Source organism: Oncorhynchus masou, chromosome 17 (assembly GCF_036934945.1).
Source record: "Oncorhynchus masou masou isolate Uvic2021 chromosome 17, UVic_Omas_1.1, whole genome shotgun sequence".
In the NCBI taxonomy this organism is placed as follows: Eukaryota; Metazoa; Chordata; class Actinopteri; order Salmoniformes; family Salmonidae; genus Oncorhynchus; species Oncorhynchus masou.
Window position 1 is genome coordinate 7,477,687 of NC_088228.1, and position 8,090 is coordinate 7,485,776.

Sequence of the window (8,090 nt, forward strand, 5' to 3'; positions counted from 1 at the left end):
CAATAGAATAAACACTTGTATTTTACATTTGAATTAGATCTGTGATAGCGTAGCTAGTTTATTTATAGACCTGCATGTGTCCAATAGAAGAAACACTTGTATTTTACATTTGAATTAGATCTGTGATAGCGTAGCTAGTTTATTTATAGACCTGCATGTGTCCAATAGAAGAAACACTTGTATTTTACATTTGAATTAGATCTGTGATAGCGTAGCTAGTTTATTTATAGACCTGCATGTGTCCAATAGAATAAACACTTGTATTTTACATTTGAATTAGATCTGTGATAGCGTAGCTAGTTTATTTATAGACCTGCATGTGTCCAATAGAATAAAAAAATGGGTATGTCCTGTCTGCACAACCATTAAAATGATCAGAGAGGAAACAAATTAGAAAATCCTCTTGAGCCTTAGTAGTTGCTCAGTGAAACATTGTTGACAGGATATTGAGATGTTTATTCACAGTACACTCTGCTTTGGGCCACCATTTATGCTGTCATCAAGGCAGAATGTGGCTATTTGAAGAATCTTAAATAAATATATATTTTGATTTGTTTAACACTTTTGTGGTTACTACATGATTCCATATGTGTTATTTCATAGTTTTGATGTCTTCCCTATTATTCTATAATGTGAAAATAGTACAAATAAAGAAAAAACCTTGAATGAGTAGGTGTTCTAAAACTTTTGACCGGTATTGTATGTGTAAATATGCTGTAAGCAATATGGTGTAAGATTCACCACTTTCCTGATTATACCTATCCAGACCCTTCAGAACAATCTAAGGGTTAGGTCAGGGCCAAAGAGGAGGGGTAGGGAGTGAATTTGGACCAGCAAATATTAGCCTATTATAAGCCTATATGTATTTGAATCTATAGCTACACCTAGCCTATTATAGGCCTATATGTATTATAATCTATAGCTACACCTAGCCTATTATAGGCCTATATGTATTATAATCTATATCTCCACCTAGCCTATTATAGACCTATAATAAACTCATCTATGAAGATGCACTTATTGTTGCATATAGCCCTATATTGCCTATTTGAAGGTTAGTTGGACATATAAGTTATAATACGTTTTTCCCTGGTACAAATGGTAAGAGGAGCCCAGCGTGGCCTAAATAGTGTAACTCTGTATCATCCCCTTCAAAACGCCCCAATTCTTCATAACACCACTCACGCATGTCCACTGATGTGGTATTTGATATTCCCATCATTTTTGCTAATTGTTTTCTCATTCCTCACAATAAAATCATGAGACCAATCCACTGCTCAGTATGTCAATCAGCATTGTGCCGCCAGGTGCCTATCTTAGTATGCTATAGTTACTGAACTTTTATCATGTAAAATTCGATATATATTTTTTATACCATGAATATATCAATTGACATCAATTAATTTAGGTAAAACAACTATTAAATTATATGCTGTTGTAAATAGACACACTATGTTATTTTCCTTCATCAGGTAGGCCATCATTGTAAATGAGATTTTGTTCTTTTTTTTAACCTTTATTTAACTAGGTGAGTCAGTTAAGAACAAATTCTTATTTTCAATGATGGCCTGGGAACAGTGGGTTAACTGCCTGTTCAGGGGCAGAAGGACTGATTTGTACCTTGTCAGCTTGGGGGTTTGAACTTGCAACCTTCCTAGTCCAACGCTCTAACCACTAGGCTACCCTGCCGCCCTCGAGTCTTAACTGACTTGCCTAGTTAAATAAAGGTGAAATTAAATTAGCCAGTAAAGCTTTAACAGGACATGTCATACCATTTGAATTATATTATATATTTGTTATTTTTTACCTTTATTTAACTAGGCAAGTCAGTTAAGAACAAATTCTTATTTTCAATGACGGCCTAGGAACAGTGGGTTAACTGCCTGTTCAGGGGCAGAACGACAGATTTGTACCTTCCGGTTACTAGTCCAACGCTCTAACCACTAGGCTACCCTGCCGCCCCTTATAGGTTGGGAAACAGTACATTCCCCTCAACCACATTAGAAAGATGATGTTGTACTTACAATGTTGCAAGGGAAACGTTTTATTACATAAAAATAAGTCATTCAGACTATGTAATCGATTGAAACACACACACACTCAGAGCTGTTACTGCTTAATGCATTTATTTATTGAGAGCTTTATTTATTTAAGCAGTCCCATTGAGACCAAGGACTCTTTCGCAACTCACAATTACAACAAACAAAAGAAAATCCCAATCATGACATCATAGACAATACTTGAAGAAAATACAACAAAAAACAGTCATGAAGAACAAAACACATTCCTCTGTAAAGATGTCTTCAAGCAACCGTCTGAGTTGCTGATGACTTCGCCATAGCCTAGGACTGAAAGAAACACAGGAGAGGTGAGGGGAAGAAACATTGCAACAAATGCGCTGAAAAAGACACATTCCTTCTCCACTAGCGCATCATTGGGCAAATTACATTTCCTTGGATGGGTTCAGAAGGTGAGGGGGTCAGGGGTCAACGTCAGGAGACCAGGATGCTCCCAAGGGAGGTGGTGGCGGCCTTCTCCCTCTCCTGCGGGAGACCAAGAGAAAGAGGCAGGGGTGTTGTATGATTTCAGAAAGCATAGCAGGAGTCATCTGATCTCTCAGCAATAGGACTTCTATCTTCATCTGAGTTCTTGTCTTCATCAGAGTCATCAAAAAATATCCCCTCCTCCCAGAATCAGCTTGTGGTAGGCGTTCCTGGTGTTGACTTGGTCTTGTGTTGTCAGTTCACTCAATCTTCTCTTCGGGTGGCAGAGAAGGCCATTCCTTTCTCCCTCTGACAACTCCACTGCATTGCCTAAAGGTCACATGCAAAGCAGTAAATGATTTACCCTTCCATTAAACAAAATAGTGTGGAGGGTATTTGTAAAGCAAGACAAAAAAGTTCAGTCCAAAAACAGTATAAACCTCAACATACTCTGGTCTTGCAGCTGTAGGGACAGTACCTCCTGTGTTCCCGCTGCTCTTTGTAGGCTCCCCCCAGTGCCTCTTCATCTCCTTCACCAGGATCCACTCTTCCTCCTGTAGTCTGTTCACCAACATCAGTCTGTCCAAGATTGCCTTTTTGGATGACAAGATGGCTGTTGCCTGTGTGATGTAAACTCACAGAGGTATATAACAGAACAGCAGCAATGATTGCAGCCTATGCTGAAGGTAAACATTCAATCACAATAGATACCTTCTGCAATCATATACTTACTGGTGCCAAGTCTCTCCCATGGCCACACAAAGTTGTCAGTATTGAGCAGCTCGTCCACTGTGGGGAGCCTAAACTCTGCCTGCTGTTGGTGAAGTGGAACAATGGCAGCTGTCAAGGCTGCTTTGTCCTCAACAATTTTTCTCTGAATCTGATGTCTCCTTTGTTGCCGTCTGAATAAAAAGGGGTGATTAGACAGACTGTATATTCAGATATATTACATGACTATAAGTTACAGAACTACTATAGAGGCACGAACAAAGAGAGTGCAAAGCAATCAACTCATTTCTAAAGTAGTTGCTGTCACGCCGTTATAACATTATACAAAGCGTACAGAGTTGTAGCTCACAAGATACTCTGCTGTTTATGGGCATGTAATTTATTTGCATGAGATCAATTAATAACATAGGTCATGGATACATTTTTTTATCATAAACATGGTCTGATGTGTTTGACTAGTGCATTTTCTTTCACAAATCAGTTTCACTGCTTGATTAAAAAGGTGTTTGAGGTCATATTGTTGTTGGGGCTTACCTGTCTAATGGTAGAGGTTTCCTCTGTTTCACACTGAGATAAAGCCCCTCAGTCTTCTTCTGGAGATGCCCCGTCTACCCTGTTTGACTATCCTGAAGTGTGGAGATCAAACATTAGGGCAAGTTACAAACATGACTCCACTGACATCAATGAAATTATGAAGTTGAGAGACAGAGAAACCATTCACTTTTCTACCTGTTGGATTCTGCCTTGAAATATACTTATTCCTGTCATCATAATAGAATGTATTGATTACTTTATATGTATAAGAAATGTACAGCACCAGTCAAAAGTGTTAAACAAATCAAAATATATGTTATGTTTGAGTGCTGCATCAGATGACCTGGCCTCCACAATCACTCGAGTTCAACCCAATTGAGAAGATTTGGGTGAGTTGGGCCGCAGAGTGAAGGAAAAGCAGCCAACAAGTGCTCAGCATGTGGGAACTCCTTCAAGACTGTTGGAAAAGCATTCCAGGTGAAGCTGGTTGAGAGAATGCCAAGAGTGTGCAAAGCTGTCATCAAGGCAAAGGGTAGCTACTTTGAAGAATATAAAATAGATTTGTTTAACAATTCTTTGGTTATTACATATCTGTTATTTCATAGTTCTGATGTCTTCACTATTATTCTACAATTGAGAAAATAGTAAAAATAAAGAAAAACCCTGGAATGAGTAGGTGTGTCCAAACTTTTGACAGGTAATGTATATGTTAGGGGTCAATGAAGGGTGTGTAGGAACTTTGGGTATGGAAAGTTACTGAGTGAGACAAGGGGAATTGCAGAAAGTTCATATTCTGATCAAACATGTTATTGCTGAATATGAATATTTCTAAGAAAGGAGGCAAAGGCTAGCAGTTTAGTTTCAGTTCCTGATAAGGCAGGCCAGCTGCTGAGGAACCAGGACACTGAGGGATGTGGAACTCAACTCCAGAAAAGGTCAGCAGTTGAAGAGAGAAGACACTGCTGGGAGGGGGGCCATAGGGGCCCATCCCGAAGACCATCTGACTACAGACCTATCCCATACACACACTGCTGGGAGGGGGCCATAGGGGCCCACCCTGAAAACCACCTCACTACAGTCCTATCCCATACACACACTGCTGGGAGGGGGGTAATAGGGGCCCACCCTGAAAACCATCTCACTACAGTCCTATCCCATACACACACACACCTCCACACCTGTGAGGGTTCTAGACTTAGGCAGGCCATGACAATACCAGTGAGAGGAACCTATTATGTTTCTGCCTAACAACAGATGAGTGTTTATCTTAGACATGCAAGGTGGCAACTCCACCTAGTCAGAAGGCTTGTGTGTAGAATAAACTTAGTTTGAGCTTTTTCTGATTGTCCGTTTCAGTTTCTGCTCTATTTGTTCAGAACCTGACATACCTTCAGGCCACTGCTGGACCTCAGAAACCCACTCCTGAAGCACAGAGTCGTTGATGTCCAGCTCTGCCCGCTATTCTTCAAGGAGGCTGGTCTCCCCCTTCAGTCTTTTGACATTCTGAAAAAAATACAATTACATTTAAGGAATAACATAGGTGAATGTTTTTCAAGTGAATCACACTAAAATATTTGACTTTAATGGAAACAGTCATCTTGATGTTTTCCTACATCAAGATGACTAATTAAATAATAAAAAGCTGAGCCAGGATTACAGACAGGAAATCAGGATTACAAACAGAAGATCCGGATTACAGACAGAAGGTTGGGATTACAGACAGAAGATCAGGATTACAGACAGAAGAGCAGGATTACAGACAGAAGGTCGGGATTACAGACAGAAGATCAGGATTACAGACAGAAGAGCAGGATTACAGACAGAAGATCGGGATTACAGACAGAAGATCAGGATTACAGACAGAAGATCGGGATTACAGACAGAAGATCAGGATTACAGACAGAAGATCGGGATTACAGACAGAAGGTCGGGATTACAGACAGAAGATCAGGATTACAGACAGAAGATCAGGATTACAGACAGAAGATCGGGATTACAGACAGAAGGTTGGGATTACAGACAGAAGAGCAGGATTACAGACAGAAGATCAGGATTACAGACAGAAGATCGGGATTACAGACAGAAGGTCGGGATTACAGACAGAAGATCAGGATTACAGACAGAAGATCGGGATTACAGACAGAAGGTCGGGATTACAGACAAAAGATCAGGATTACAGACAGAAAATCAGACATGTAGAAATAGATGAGCAAGAATGAGAAAGTCCCCCTCCCCCAACAAAAATACCTTCACATATCTCTTTGCCAACATGCGATCCATGTTGGTGATCTTCCTCTTATTCCAGCCCATTTCCAGTAGTGTGATGATGTCTGTCTGTGCTGTTGGAAAAATATTGTCTGACAGCTATTCTAATAAATTACTACTGTGTGCCTAACCAATCAACGTAAAGATTGCAATTACAGTCGTGTAAGATAAAATAGAAATCATTAACATAACATAACATCATTGTAGCATGGACTGTTTTGTCTACCTCCTACCCTTCGACCAGGCCGGCTTGGTTGCACCTGCCGGGAGTACTCAAGCCTCTCTACCGTGGCATGGTGACAGTCCAGGAGAGGGGCAATTAGGTTTATCTTATTAGGTTATTAGGTTTATCTTAATTATTAACTATAATTAGGTTTATCTTATTAGGTTATTAGGTTTATCTTAATTATTAACTATAATTAGGCTTATCTTATTAGGTTATTAGGTTTATCTTAATTATTAACTATAATTAGGTTTATCTTATTAGGTTTAACTTATTAGACTTATCTTATTAATTGAAGTGTGCTGGAGCTCAAATATAAAGGACCATGTTGCAATCCTAAACCTTCTTCAGCATTAGTTATGACATCATAATACACTTACCAGCCTTGGACATGTGCTTTGTTGTGACAGCAGCTCTGGATATAAAATTATTCACCTGCTCGACTTCCTCTCCGGTTATGTTGCCGGCACCAGGCTGATTGCGGCCTCCCCATTTGAACTATAATGCCTTAATGAACAAATACAACAAAAATGTAATAATGTATTATGAAACTATTATTTAAATAACATTACAATATCCTTTCTGCATAACATTAAAACAACAGTCAAGAAGGAATACAATTACCTCACAAGACCATTCATGTGCCTTCGAAAGCATAACAGACAGGAGAGGGTGCATTTTTAAGAAACTCCTCCAACTCTGAGCACGCCTGCACAACTTTCTGACAATATGGACAGTGTTTACATGCAACATCGTGCCAGCAGAAGACAGCTCCTTCTGCAAGTGCATTGCATAGGCATATATCTCTCCTCTGTACATGTTGAGGGCCTTGAGGAGTCCATTGCATAGTCATATATCTCTCCTCTGTACATGTGGACGCCGTATCAGCACTGTAGCCTTCCTCATCTACTTTGGCAGATCATTTTCCAGACGTCTCCTTGGCCGCTGTCCCCTCTGACGTGCCACGCACGTCTACAACATGAAAATCACAGGGAAGTGCAGAGATGAACTTAAAAGATACAAGTTCTAAACTAGGTGACATTAAGTTATGTTATAGAAACTGTGAGAATAATTACATGATTGGTCTTTGTACTGGACATGTTTGACGAAAGATGACATATCGTTTGTCTTTTGCCAGGACAACACCATCACAGAAGCCCTTCTCAACACTAAATAGAAAGTCAGACTGCAAGATTACTTCACAAAATTATCCATAAAACCAACCCGCAAAGGTGTGGCATGTAGCCTAGAGTGGTGGGTTGCTGGTTCAAATCCCAGACATCTGACAGTGTTGCACCAACATCTCTGTGTGTGCGTCTGTGTGTCTGTGTATGTGTGTCTCTGTGTGTCTCAGAGGGATTTGGATAAAGCAAAAAGACAGATAACTGTCCAACAATTTTTCTTCATGGAAAATGACCTTTTAGTTGATAATTAATCTTCTTCTAAAAAGAAGACCAACTGCAATATAACATCATAAACATATACTTCACAACAAAAGGAAAACCAACTGCAATATACTAGCACAGCTACACAGCTACACAGCTGTGGCACAGCCATGGGCAAAAGACAAACTAGAAACCAAAATGTGACACCAAAGAATCACAAATAAATTGTTCTATATATTTGGATTGTAAATACTGATGAATTGAAAATTGTGCAGCATGACTAAAAAGTGTGTATTAATTTAAAACACCCAAACAATAAACACACACATTTCTCCTGGCAGGTAAGGGACACCTCATCATCCTGATGAATTAGGGTGGTTGGGGGACAAGGGTCGATAAAACCCTTCAAACAGAGACTCCCTGTTATGCAAAACCTTGGTGCTATGGGTGGCTATGTCACATGTGGCACAG

At 39.7% G+C, this 8,090-nt stretch overlaps 1 long non-coding RNA gene across 2 annotated transcripts; it reads right to left on the minus strand.

Moving 5' to 3' along the window:
* Positions 1–2,145: 2,145 nt before the first annotated feature.
* LOC135558126 (uncharacterized) lies at positions 2,146–7,698 on the minus strand. Of its 2 annotated transcripts, none has more exons than XR_010458308.1 (10): positions 7,311–7,698; positions 6,859–7,206; positions 6,615–6,741; positions 5,994–6,085; positions 5,135–5,249; positions 3,747–3,838; positions 3,216–3,385; positions 2,962–3,076; positions 2,448–2,813; positions 2,146–2,348 (listed from the first exon to the last, which is right to left on the minus strand). It is a non-coding gene; the product is annotated as an uncharacterized LOC135558126 (long non-coding RNA). The 2 variants fall into 2 exon arrangements; XR_010458307.1 differs by having other exon boundaries at positions 2,934–3,076.
* Between the last annotated feature and the right edge of the window lie 392 nt (positions 7,699–8,090).